The sequence below is a fragment of the Ovis canadensis genome, chromosome 10, assembly GCF_042477335.2.
Source record: "Ovis canadensis isolate MfBH-ARS-UI-01 breed Bighorn chromosome 10, ARS-UI_OviCan_v2, whole genome shotgun sequence".
In the NCBI taxonomy this organism is placed as follows: Eukaryota; Metazoa; Chordata; class Mammalia; order Artiodactyla; family Bovidae; genus Ovis; species Ovis canadensis.
In genome coordinates, this window is record NC_091254.1 from 44,648,356 (window position 1) to 44,662,043 (window position 13,688).

Genomic DNA, 13,688 nt, shown 5'->3' on the forward strand with positions numbered 1-13,688 from the left:
ATTTCTTTTTGCAACGTGTGTGCGTTTACGTCGTGTTATCAAGTGAAGCAAGGTAACCGGCCCAAAGCAGAAATCATCACCAAATCAGCTTCACACGGTGTCACCACGTCACCGTCACCCAGGGTTAAACACAGCAGAGACGCACACGCATCAGTGTGGATGGATTCGAGAGGCGCTCACGAGGCTCACCCGCAAAGACTCCGAATCTCAAGACTCAACAGAACGCCTCCATGGAAGTGAAGCCGGCGGGTTCTATTCTCACTTATTTTCATGACTTTTTTTTTTTTTTTTGGTAGTTTTCCACTGTTAAGAAAAGCGGATCGGAGGAGTCTGGTGGATTTTGGAGAAGAGCAGCCTCCTGCCTCCCGGAATTCTGACGGAGCCCAGTTCCCGGACTGTGCGGCCGCGGGCCCGGGGGAGCGCCCCCCGCGTCCCGAGGGCCACGGTCCCCGCTCCCCGATGTCCCCGGCGCCGCCGCCGGTGCTGCTGCCGCGGAGGCCCGGGCCGGGTGGGGCGGGGCGGCGTGCGCTTGGTTTGGTGGTTGTTGTTTTTCGCCTTTTTGTTTTGTTTTGTTTTTGCTTGTTCCAGGAAAGCCCCGCCGTGCTACCCTACTCTTCCAAAGTGGGGCCGCTGTCCCAGAGCAGTGTTCGCAGTCCGCATTCACCGGTCCTCCGGCTTCGCCGGGGAGGGGTCCACGCCCTCCTCCTCCTCTGACCCCCACTTCCTCCTTCCTCCCCCGCGCCCCTCCCCCACCCCCCTCCCTCTCTCCCACCCCCCTCCCTCTCTCCCCCTCCACTCCCCCCGCAAGCGCCTGCGGGCCCCGCACCGTCTCCTCCTCCCACCCCTCCTCCCCTCCCTCGTACTCCCTCCTCCCCCCCATTTCCTCCCTCCCCCACCTCCCCCCCACCCCGACCTCCCTTTCTCCAACTTCCTCGCCTCTTCCCCTCCCCTCCTCCTCTCACCTCCTGCCTCCTCCTTCCTCCACCTCCTCCCTCCGCATCTTCTTTCCCACCCCTCCTCCCGGATCTCCGCCCCTCGGCCCCCCAGGGTTGCGGGCTCCTCCCGGGTGTCGGCCGTAGCACACACGCTTGGGCTGAGTGTGGTCCCAGGCTCCGAATCTGGAATTCGGCTGGGGAAAGCGGGCTGGCCTCGCCAGCTGCCCGGGACCGGCCTCTAGCCCTGCCCGTCCGCACCCGGAAAGCCGGACTGCTCCCTTTCATGACGATTCTGCCCTTGACGTTGAGCACGGATTAAAGGGCGGTAGTACTTTCTGTTTTAGAAAGTGTTGTGAGAGCGCCAGATGGGAGAGAGAGGGAGGCAAGAGAGAGCGGGGAGCAAGTTGGTGCGGTGGGCCGGGGATGGAGGGTCCTTGAGGGCGGAATTGCGCTGCAGGGGCCGGTCGGTGTACCGACCAGGTGGCCCGGACCTCGAAACCCCAGGGAAAGAAGTGTGTGGTATTTCTGCCTGCAGAAATGAGGCCGCACGTACTCGTTTCCCACTTCTTCAGACTCAGTAGCTCCAGATCGTGTGAGTCTGTTTTATTCCCATTTGCACACGAGAACATTGAGGCAGGGGACAGGCTGAGTGTCTTGGGTGCGTCCACACAGCTCTTGGTAGCCCACCCAGGGTTCAAACCTAGATGTCTGTGACTCCTAACCCATATTCTACTGTTACTGTGACCTAGTATTGGCTGGTTCAGACAAACGTTTCGGCTTTAGCACACCTTGTTTGCGGGACAGGCAGGTAGATTTGCAGGTAGGTATGTGCTCAGAATTCTTTGCAGATTCCTGTTTCACAGTGAAGGTAATCGGTTCATCTTTAGCCCCAGGATGTTGAGCAGACCTTTCATTAGCGGGAGTCTCTGGATTCCTAGACCCTCTCCAGAGTTGAGTGCTGGAGGAGCTATGCCTGCCTGGAGTTAACCCAAGTATACCAGGGGTTCATTAGGGAAATTCCCTAGGCCCCAGGCTGGTGTCCTGGTGCAAAATTGCTAGACTACCCAATAAGAGTTCTTCAATCCCCCCAGTTCCCGTTCTCTTGCAAAGGAAATCTACAGTAGCGGGAAACCAGCCAAGATGAGTTAAACTTGAAGGTTTAATGGGACTCATGCAACATACCCAGAAACCTCTGCTGGATCATGGAGAACCCCTGGCAATAATTGGAATTTGGGACCTTTGGGTACTTTACAAGATGTTTGCTCTGGAGACAAAGGAGAAAGGTGGTGATGGAACGCTCGTGGTTCTCCATACACGTGTGTTCCTTTCCTGTTTATCCCCAGGAAATGTAAAACACACCTGGTTCTCTCGGGCTCTTCCACAGTGTCTTTTCAGAAAATTTCAAGACACTGCTAAGGAAGGTTTTTGCTTCCGTTGCTGTTTTTACTTCTACTTAATATCTACACACCCATAAATTACCAGAACACACCCTAATCCTCACCCACAAATGAGATAAAGGTTTGACAAGCCTAGCCTTCTAAGAAAGTCCGTGGGAAGCTTGGTTCTCTAACGTAATGTGTGACATCTGTTCCAATACAGTGCAGGGGAATCCGTGTTTAAGATACTGTGTCGAAGAATAATACCTCAGGGTGCTATCTGATGGCTCATTTATTCCTAAATCTCATACAGCTCCCATATTGATAAATAAATCCCCCCATAGGAGCACTAAGAAGTTCTCTTTCTGGTTATCCTTTCTCCTTTTTTATGGTTTAAGAGCAGAAGCCACCAGAAATGGGGATTAGTACAACCTGACATACAAGCCCTTTTTTTTTTTCTTTATTTTTGTGTATTTATTTATTTGACTGTGCCGGGTTATGGTTGAGGCATGTGAACTCTTAGTTGCAGCTTGCAGGATCTAGTTAGTTCCCTGACCAGGGTTGGAACCTGGACTCCTGAATTGTTAGCGCAAAGTCTTAGCCGCTGGACTGCCAGTGACGTTCTACCCAAGCCTTGTCTTTGGAGTGGGCGGGTGCCATAGTGAGCTGTGTTCTTAGGCAGACAGCCAGGAAGGGAAGGAAGCCGGTGCCAGAGGGCAGCAGCCATGAACCCCTGCAGTGCAAGGGGCACCTGTGGTTCTGGGCAACTGTGCCGCAGCAGAATCAGGCCACTGTCTCCAGGGCGGCCACCTTCCCTGTCTTGTTGTCAGGATCATCTCTGGGGGCCTAAGGGCAGGCGCTCCCTGACTGGAGGGAGGACCTGTGGAGGGTGACCAGAGACTCTTCCACTTCCCGCTGGGCACCCTGAAGAGGAGAAGAGACTCAGGCGAGAGCAATGGACCTGACCACTCTCCTGTCTCAGCCAGCAGCCAGTGCAGTGGACTCAGAGCTGCTGCTTCATCTCCTCTTGGAGCCTTCACTACCTGCACACTCACCCGCCCAGGCTGGTTTGGACCCACCGTGCCCTGGGCCCCAGACCTTTCTGGCCACGGTGCCTCTGCCGAATCCCATTCTCAGTACCGTTTCTAGGGAATCCAGAGGGGAGTCCAGGCTAATACTCTCCCTGAGAAACAATGGGGAGTGTAGGTATCTGCCTTTTGGTGGGGACCATCAACAGATCCCATTAAAAGACGCTTGCTCCTTGGAAGAAAAGCTGTGACTAGCCTACACAGTGTATTAAAAAGCAGAGATATTACTTTGTCAACAAAGGTCCTTCTAGTCAAAGCTATGGTTTTTCCAGTAGTCATGTATAGATGTGAGTGTTAGACCATAAAGAAAGTCGAGCGCCAAAGAACTGATGCTGTTGAACTGTGGTGTTGGAGAAAACTCTTGAGATCAAACCAGTCAATCCTGAAGGAAATCAACCCTGAATATTCCTTGGAAGGACTGATGCTAAAGCCAAAGTTCCAATAATTTGGCCACCTGATGCAGATAGCTGACTCACTGGAAAAGACCCGACTCATTAGAAAAGACCCGACTCATTGGAGAAGACCATGATGCTGGGAAAGATTGAGGACAGGAGGAGAAGGGGACAACAGAGGATGAGATGGTTGGATGGCATCACCGACTCAAAGGACACGAGTTTGAGTAGGCTCCTGGAGATGGTGAAGGACAGGGAAGCTGGGCACGCTACAGTCCACGGGATCGCAAAGAGCTGGACACAACTGAGTGACTGAACAACAGTTGACAGGCCATGCTCAGATCCCAGGGCTGGCTGTGGGATGGGCAAGCTTTGGGCCTGGGCTGTGACAGAACGTGAGGAAGGTGCTTGGGGTTGTCAACGCCTCTTAAATCATCCTGGAAGAGAGAGCCACTTACTTCTGCACAGGCTGCCGCTGGCTCTGTCAGAGGAAGATGAACTACAAGTAATAAAAGCAAGATGAAGTTCTGTGTAAATCTCTCCAGCGCACAAAGATTGTAGAAAGTTGAGGATGAAAAGGATATTAAATACAGTCTACATCTACCTCCTCATTCTGCAGCTGTAAAAACCGAGGCCCAGGGAGCTGTGTGGACTAACCGACTGTCACACAGCTGCTCCAGCTGCACCAGCTTTGCATGGCTGTTGCGTTACATCCTTGGAATGGGTCCCTGGTCCTAGAGTATCTTTTGAAAACAGGTAAAGAGAAATCCCTGGTGGCCTTGCTGTGAAGAAGCCTCGTGCAATGCAGGAGATGTGGGAGTCGTGGGTTTGATCCCTGGGTTGGGAAGATCCCCAGGAGGAGAAAATGGCAACCCATTCCAGTACTGTGGCTGGAAAATCCCATGAACAGAGGAGCCTGGCGAGCTGTATTCCATGGGGCCGCAGAGACTCAGATATGACGGAAGTAACTTAGCGCACACACACACAAAGAGAGAAATCCATCCTCTGGCATCTTCACCTCCCTCTATGTTCATTGTTTCCAGCTGCTAAAAATTGGCACTTTTAAAAGTGGGTCATCCTACCGGTCATGGTGGGCTGGGGCTACGGTGAGTGCTGACTTAGAGGACGGAGGACAGGCCAGTGCTTGGAAGCTTAATGGGCCAGCCTCCTGCCTGGCATCTGGGGATTTCTGTCGCTCAAGTCCCTGGGTGTGTGCCCTCAGCAAATACTAACCCACAGAGTCAATTGCCAACTGCAGTCATCTGTACATTTGCCCTCAGGGGCTGGAAAGCTGGAGGAAATGCCATTTCCTAATCTCGTTGGCCTTGGATTGGAAAGATGTTTTTGTCTGGTCGAGTCTTCAGAGAGTAAATGTGTATCCAGGGCCTGCAGAGCTCTCCAGAATCCTTTAAGGCACCTGGCTGTCGAGAAAGACCCATGGATGCTTCTGGCTCTGTCTTTGCCTCAGTTAAGACCTTTGGGTTGCAAGTCACCGACCTAAACTGGCTGAAGTGGGAAGGGACGCGCACAGATAAAGCCAAGTCTCACTGAGGCCCAGGACGGGTGGCTGCCACCCAGCCAGGAAGGGCCCCTCTCCAGCTTCGTCCCTTATGCCTGTCTCTCTCTCTCTCTGCAGTCGACTTCGTTTCTTCCTCTTGGTGGGCAGCTGGGCCGGGTGGGAGATGATCCCTCTATGATGACCACTATTATGACCACTAATATCTGCTACAGAGATTATTAGCCAAGCAGCTGGTTGTCCTCAGCCCAGTACCAAATTCTCAGATGGGAGGATGCAATTGGCCCAGCCTGGAAGAGGCACACAACCTGATCCAAGCAAAGTGGCCACAGGTAGGCCCATGAGCAGGTCCCAAACAGGAGAATGAAGCGCAGTGAAAAGTCACTTCCCAAGGTGACTTTCCCAGGAAGCATTCCAATTAACTGTTCTTATAGAAAAGTGGTCAGTGTAGGTGAGAGTCGGGGTTACTCTAAAGGCTGAATTTGCCTAAATTCTTGAGTGACAAATTTCCTGTCATCGATAGTGCCACCTGGGAAACCCAAAATATTGATGGGTGTGTCCTGTATAAACAAAAATTCTGGGGTTCTTGATAATTTTTAATAGCATAAAGGTATACTGAGACCAAAATGGTTGTGGTAAAGAACCCACCTGCCAATGCAGGAGACATGAGACTCAGGTTTGATCCCTGTGTTGGGATGATCCCTCGGAGGAGGGCGAATCCCATGATCAGAGGAATCTGGTGGGCTACAGTCCATAGGGTTGCAAAGAGTAGGGTACAACTGAAGCAACCTAGCACGCACGTACTGTGAGATTATTGCTATTATTTATCTATCTGAGATGGTGATTTTTGCCCCCCAGTTTCTCTTTTAGAAGGCATTGGGCATGTCTCTATTTGATTCTGGGCAAAACTATGAATGGCTACTATTTTTGTACACAAACTTTCATTTATGGCTCATTTTTATCTGTTCAGGAAACATGTATTGAGCCCCTATTATATATGTTCCAGGTGTTGTGCTGGACTCTGTGAGGGTGTAAGGGGTAAGACTAGCGTGACCTCTGCCCTCCTCAAGATTTGTGATCTAACACCCTTCATTTAAAAGTGGACACTTAATTTCTAAATACATAGGATTTTGTTTAAAGTATCTTTACTATTAATGTCTCATTTTGATACTTATTTCTCACTTAAAGGCTTTCTTCTCTGCAGTCACCCCATGTATTTTTTTTCAGTCTAACTTTATTGAAGTTTTTGATGGCTAAGTCAAAGATCTTTCTTGGTAAATGTCATTTGAAAATATATGAGTTAGTTTCAAATATCTTTTGATAGTGATTTCTAACAATTCCACAGTGATAAGAGAACAGATTCTGTATGATTTCTATACCTTTAGACCATGAAATTTTTGCACATTGCTTTATGTCCCTGAATATGTTCCAGTGTCTCCTAGTTTATAGTCTATGGGAACATGAGTAGAATTTGTGTCCTACTGTTCTGTGAAAATGTGTAAATCTTAATTATGTTGAACTGGTTCATATTGCTTTTCAGGTCTACTATATCCACCTACTTCTCTGTATATTCTTTCTATTAATTTTGGGGAGTTTGATATTGAAACTCCAACTAAAAATCTTAATTTATCTACTTAAAAAAAGTTGTAATATATAGTAGAACTGTATGTAACCTTGTTCTGTATTTTCCATGTCTCCTGTGATTGCTATCATACTTTCATAATTTAAAAAAATAAAAATTAAGATATAAAAGATTAGATATAGCCAATTAAAGGGGCTAAAAGGCTTTTGCTTTTTTAAAAAAAGCAAAGAGAGATAAATAATCACACCAACAAAGGCCATTGCTCCTTATAAAGTAACATTTACAAGATTTAGGAATTAGGACCGGATATCTTTAGGTGGTCACTATTCAGCTTACTACAGAGAGTTACCAAGAAAATCTGATATGCTTTTAATGTACATTTTGATATGTTTAAGTTTCTAATCAAAGTATGGATTTTAGGGAATTATATTTTTGATTTATTGTTTGGAAAAGAAGTATGTGAAGATTTAAAGGAGTGTTGCTTGTTTTTAAAAGTTAACTTTTATTTTAAATAAATAAAGCAGACTCTTAAACGATTAAAAGATTTGTGATCTAGTTTGAAAAGGGGGCACAGTGATGACTTGAAAATAATTCAAGATCAATGTCAAACAAGGTGGAAACTGCTTTTGTTTATTTTCACTGAACTACCAATTTTAAAAAATACTATTTATTTTACTGAGTCTGAAGATCTGAGGTTAAAGGATTTCCTGGCAGGAGGACATCACATGCCAGATATTGAATCACATCATGTGTTTCAAGTTACAGCAGCCTTGGCCTGTTATTATTGTGTTTGAAGATATTATACATTTTGAGCAAATTGAGTATAGGTAAACAAAAATCTAAATTAGTATTAGAGTTTTATTTCATTTTTTTTGTTTGTTTCTTTTGTTTTTATACTTGTATTTTTAAGAGTTTTCAATTTGGAGATGTTAGACTTTTCAAGGAAATGATCAATACCTTTATTGACTGGGCTTCCCTGGTGGCTCAGATAGTAAAGAGTCTACCTGCAATGCAGGAGACCTGGGTTCAGTCCCTGGGTTGGGAAGATCCCCTGGAGAAGGGAACAGCTACCCAATCCAGTATTCCTGCCTGGAGAATCCCATGGACAGAGGAGCCTGGTGGGCTACAGTCCATGGGGTTGCAAAGAGTCAGGCATGACTGAGCAACTAACATTTTTTTTTTAATTGATGAAATGAAAAGTTCACTGCATATGTCAAGGCTGTATATTGGCACCCCGTTATTTAACTTATATGCAGAGTACATCATGAGAAATGCTGGGCTGGAGGAAGCACAAGCTGGAATTAAGATTGCCAGGAGAAATAGCAATAACCTCAGATATACAGATGACACCACCCTTATGGCAGTGAAGAAGAACTAAAGAGCCTCTTGATGAAAGAGGAGAGTGAAAGCTCAACATTCAGAAAACTAAGATCATGGCATGTGGTCCCATCACTTCATGGGAAATAGATGGGGAAACAGTGGTTGACTTTATTTTTCTGGGCTCCAAAATCACTGCAGATGGTGAGTGCAGCCATGAAATTAAAAGACGCTTACTCCTTAGAAGGAAAGTTATGACCAACCTAGACAGCATATTAAAAAGCAGAGACATTACTTTGTCAACAAAGATCCTTCTAGTCAAGGCTATGGTTTTTCCAGTAATCATGTATGGATGTGAGAGTTGGACTGTGAAGCAAGCTGAGTGCCGAAGATCTGATGCTTTTGAACTGTGGTGCTGGAGAAGACTCTTGCGGGTCACTTGGACTGCAAGGAGATCCAACCAGTCCATCCTAAAGGAGATCAGAAAAAAAAAAAAAGAAAAAGGAGATCAGTCCTGGGTGTTCATTGGAAGGACTGATGTTGAAGCTGAAATTCCAATACTTTGGCCACCTGATGTAAAGAGCTGACTCATTTGAAAAGCCCCTGATGCTGGGAAAGATTGAGGGCAGGAGGAGAGGGGAACGACAGAGGATGAGATGGTTGGATGGCATCACCGACTCAATGGACATGGGTTTGGGTAGACTCCAGTAGTTGGTGATGGGAGGCCTGGCGTGCTGCAGTTCATGGGGTCTCAAAGAGTCAGACACGACTGAGCGACTGAACTGAACTGATACTTAAAACATGATTCAAGTTAGCACAACTTTTCAGTGCATGTATAATGCATTCAGGAAGACAAAACTACATTGTACAATTACAGTAACAAAGAAGGAAGCAAGCTTCTAGGTATGGCCACTGTCTGATGTTAGGGGAGCCTCAGGCCAGAAGGAAAAGTCCAGAGTTGGCAAAAGAGAGATGCCAAAGAAAACACAAATGTGAGGTGTACGTAGGACTTCATTTCTTTGTCTTACAGCAGGGTTGGGTTGGAAGGTCAAGGTGGTGGGTGCGTGTACATCTCAGTATTTTAGACAAGAATTTTTAGTGTCCTTGTTGAGTAATGAAGAGATGTAGGGTAGATATAGGGCTAATTAGATTGGTTTGCAGCTCGTTAAACAATCACTTCCCAAAAGTCTTGGTAATGGATACATTCCAACTCTGACGGAGGTCTCTGTTGACTTGCCACAGGGCTCCGTCTCAGCCTCCTGCAATACAGTCTTCTTATAAATGACATCCTGAAGAAATCCGGAAAAGATAGCTTATACATTATGATGCTATCACTTTAGGGTCCAAAAATATGTTTAAAAACTAAAACTAGATGCCAAGTCTTAGAAGATAGAATTTAATAGAAAGGTAATCCCACCGTTGGACCCCGCAAAGCTATCCAAACAAGCCTAGGGTGTTTGGAACCTGGCATGTTAAAATGGAACCATGTGTCTGTAAAGACAGTGTTCTGAGTAGGCTACCACTTGGGTTCTAGGATGTTCCCTGAAGCTCCATGATATTGGAAGGTATTGGGCCAAGGTGGATGTGGGTGAGAATGAGGAAGATACTCAGATGGGGCGTGTGCTTTAAGAGTGTAGTATGCAGAGGAGAAAAAAAAAAGTGGAAGGTGCAAAGAAAATAGCAAATTCAATAAATGGCTTCCTAAAATGTAATCTGAGAGGTCTTAGATGGTATTTTTAAGAGGAATATTACGTCCAGAATTAAAGAGGGTTGGCCCTGCTCTACTCTTCAAGTCAGGCTTCAGCTGGAACATTGGAGACAAGTCTAGGTTACTACCTCTGACAGAGACTTTGACCAACCAGAAAAAGAGAAGGCAGCAACTAAGATGGGTGAGGGCTTGAAATCAGATCACAGCCCTGCTCTCAATCCTGCAGAACGAGGCCCTTTCAGGACCACAGAACTCCTGGCTACCCCTCAGACCTCACTTCCTACCCCTCTCCCCTGACTGCACCTCAGCCTCTCTGACCCCCTTGATATTCCTCACATATCACACACTTATCATGGCAGGCCCTTTGCTCCCTCCCCTCCCCTCCCCCATTCACAGGGCTCATCCCCTCAGTTAAGTCAGGCCTGTGTCAAATGTCACCTCCTCATGGGGGCTCCCTTGCCTCCCAACCTAAAGAAGCTCTCCCCTTCCCCAGTCTTGGAACTTGCTTTTCCATCAGTGCTTTTATTGTTACCTGCCACAATATTATGCATTCACTTGTTTCACCGTGTATCTTGTCTTCCTCAGTAGAAGACAAGTCCCAGGAAGGCTAGGGACTTGTCTGGTTCCCAATTCCATCTCTCTCTCCTGATAAACCTCAGTGAGCAATCTGTAACAGACTCAGTGAATAAAAGGGTTTCCCAGATGGCTCAGAGGGGAAAGAATCTGCCTGCCAATGCAGGAGACACAGGTTCAATCCCTGGGTCGGGAAGATCCCCTGAAGAAGGAAATGACAACCCACCTCAGTATTCCTGGCTGAAAAAAATCCCATGGACAGAGGAGCCTGGAGAGCTACAGTCCATGTGGTTGAAAAGGGCTGGACACGACTGAGCGCCTAGGCCACACGATGAAGAAAGCAAGGCTTTAATGGGAACCTGAGCGGCTGCGCACACACTGTAAACCTGAAAGAGAGAAGCCTCTGAGAGCTACTCAGACACTGAAGGAGCTGCTTTGTTGGCGAGGCTTTTCGCACGTGGCCAGGCTGGAGAGGTGAGTGGGCACAGAGGAGAGGAGCTTCGGAATCTCAGGCCCCAGGGAAGAACTGTTGCCAAAGACTTTGCCTCTGGAAGCCTGCTGCCACCTCCTCATACTCAAGTGTGCTTGCCAGGGATATTGTCTGGAAGTCGCGTTCACTGATACTGAAGACTTGGTTTCCACTCCAAAATTTTGTGAGGTGGTCACAGGTCGGCCTGTCATTGAAAACAACTTTGAATTCAGTCTGCTGAAATAGCTTTTTCTATGTGAACACCTTCTCCGTGTTACAGGTGATAATGGGATTCCATTTGTAGAACGATGCTCATTTTCTGAAACCTGGAAGGGAATACATGAGATTTAGAGGAGAGGGCTTTGATGTTGTGGGAAATGTTGTCATTCTCTGAGGGCGTCCTCAGAATGAGCAGAAGGTACCTAATTTCTCTTATTCACGTGTCCGATGTGCTTACCACCCTTGTCAATAATCATAAATGTTGCTCCCTGAGTACCTTTCTAGATAAGTCATGGCATCTGTTTTAAGGAGAATGATTTTAGCACTCAACAGCTGAGAAAGGAAATAAACGATCCCTTTGTAACTGCTCAGGCACTTTAGGTAGTCAGTCAGGAATTATCCTGGTATGAACAGACAGACAAAAGAGTAAGCAAGACTCTGGTATGCGCCTTTAACGAGTCAAAGTTTTCCTTTTTTATAGCACTAAATGTTGAATATTAACACAGCACTCAAAGAACAGGGAACATAGAGGTCTGCGTATTTTTATAAAATCAAACAAACAAAAAAAAAACACATAACAGTGCTTGTACTCTGCGTTTCTCACTCAAGGGGAGAAGGCACAAAATATCAGTGTGGAGGGATTCCAAGTGACTCCCGGCTGATCCCCGGAGCACTGCCTTTCCTCCCACAGCCATGAAGCGGGCCAAGAGCAGAGATACGGCCCGAAAGTGTGTCATGGGAATTTGTGACTGTTTCTCTGGCTGTGTGATGAGATTTCTGCTGCTTGGAAACGTTGGAGGTTGAAACCCCACAGCGGGTGTTCTGTTAACCTAATATGTAGAAAAAGAGAGTCTTTCCTGGAAGTCTGGATTTTTAAAACGTATCTCAAAAGGCAAACAAGAGAGCCCAAAGATAATTTCAGCACAGGAAAACAACAGCCAAAACGGAGCTATATAAAAGCTATATAAAGAGAGAACCTTGAGAATTCCCTGGTTGTCCAGTGGTTAGGACTCCACAGCTCTTAATGCTGAGGGCCATCCGAGCATACGTTTTCAGGTATTCCCGAAAACTCACTTCTTTGGCTTTCTGGGTAGTGAGGCCAGGGTCTGAGTCCTTGCTCACTCGGGACCCTGTGCCTGGCACCCGGAGATGACCAACGGGCACTTGTTAGATGAAGAAATAAAGTGATCGCTCCTGGCCCGACCTGCGCCTCCTCGGCCCGTCATTACCCAGCAAATGGACCTCTTTCACAAGAGGCAGGTTAGGAAACAGAACTTCCCCGAAGGGCACAGACGTCAGGGCAGCGGCCCGGTCCCGGCCACTGTCTGGAAAGATGAGGAAAGACCCGGGGTGCAGCTTGCCAGGCTCCCGGTCCCGTGCGGGCCGCTGGCCTTGGGTTGTCGGGCCTCGTTCGTCCGGCCCGTAGAGCTACGGAACCGGAGCCGGCAGGTCGGGAGGCAAGGAAAGCAAGTCCTCCCCCACGTGACAAGGTCACTGCACCATCCCTCCACCCCCGCTCCCCCAGCCCCTCGCCCCGCTCCCGCCGCACCCGTGCGGCCACCAAGTGTCTCAAAGGTGAGGGCGGAAGAGCCGAGGGCGCACTCGCTCCGCCCCGGAGCCTCCATTTGGCGAGTCTACAGCAGGCTCGGGACGGAGACCCCTGCCGGCCGGGCCCGGCACTGCGGCCCCCCACCTCCCCACGCCGGCCGGCGGGGAGGGGGCGCGAGCCCCCGACGCTCCTGTCCTTTGCGATCCTGTCCTTGGTCTCACTTCCAAGGACTCGGCGTGATCCCTTCTGGAAGATTTTAAAAGACGTGTGTGCCCGTGTAGGGCTGCCCAGAGGTACCCGCTGCCTGCCCCCTTCCCCTCAACAACTCGCACCACCCAGGGTCCCCCACCCCCTCACCCCGCACCAATCGCTGGGCACAGAGAACCCGAGAGCCGCTGTCCTGACTCAGCGAGTCCCTGAAAACAGGGCGAGGTCTCACTCGGTTTTTTTCAAGTTCACGGAGACTCACCAGATGGCTCTTGGGCAAACAGTTGCAGGCAAAGCCGTAGACTAGTGCTTGTACCTGTGTGTGTGTGCGCGCGCACGTGCATGGGCCTGAGCGTGTCTGGGAGGGTGTGCAAGGTGAAGACGGAATGTACTAGAAATCAGAATGAAAAGAAGCGTGCAAAGGGCGGTGAGCACAGAGGAGAAACAGCTTCCTATGAGCCTGGGGCTTCCTGAGCACGTCTAGTTCGAAGACGCAGGACTAATAACCTTGCAGTTGTAATCGCCCCTTTCCTATCACCAAGCACTAGGAGAAACAGCTGCATGCCAGCTGGAGAAGAACAAAGCCTTGGGGGCTGCTGATCTGGAGCGAATCCCCGTGGAGTAGGGGAGACTGGAGTCCTTGGAAGGCAAGAGGATGGACTGGGCCCTCCATGTCCGGGAAACCCTGGCTTACTATGAGCTTCTCCTGGCCGGGTTGGGGAGGTGGGATAGTGCCTGCCGCCCGGTCCCGGAAGTG

At 48.6% G+C, this 13,688-nt stretch overlaps 1 long non-coding RNA gene across 1 annotated transcript; it reads right to left on the reverse strand.

The window, feature by feature from the left end:
• Positions 1 to 7,493: 7,493 nt before the first annotated feature.
• On the reverse strand, positions 7,494 to 13,281 carry LOC138446870 (uncharacterized). The gene is made up of 3 exons (XR_011259584.1): positions 13,194 to 13,281; positions 10,714 to 11,282; positions 7,494 to 8,676 (listed from the first exon to the last, which is right to left on the reverse strand). It is a non-coding gene; the product is annotated as an uncharacterized lncRNA (long non-coding RNA).
• Positions 13,282 to 13,688: the final 407 nt, after the last annotated feature.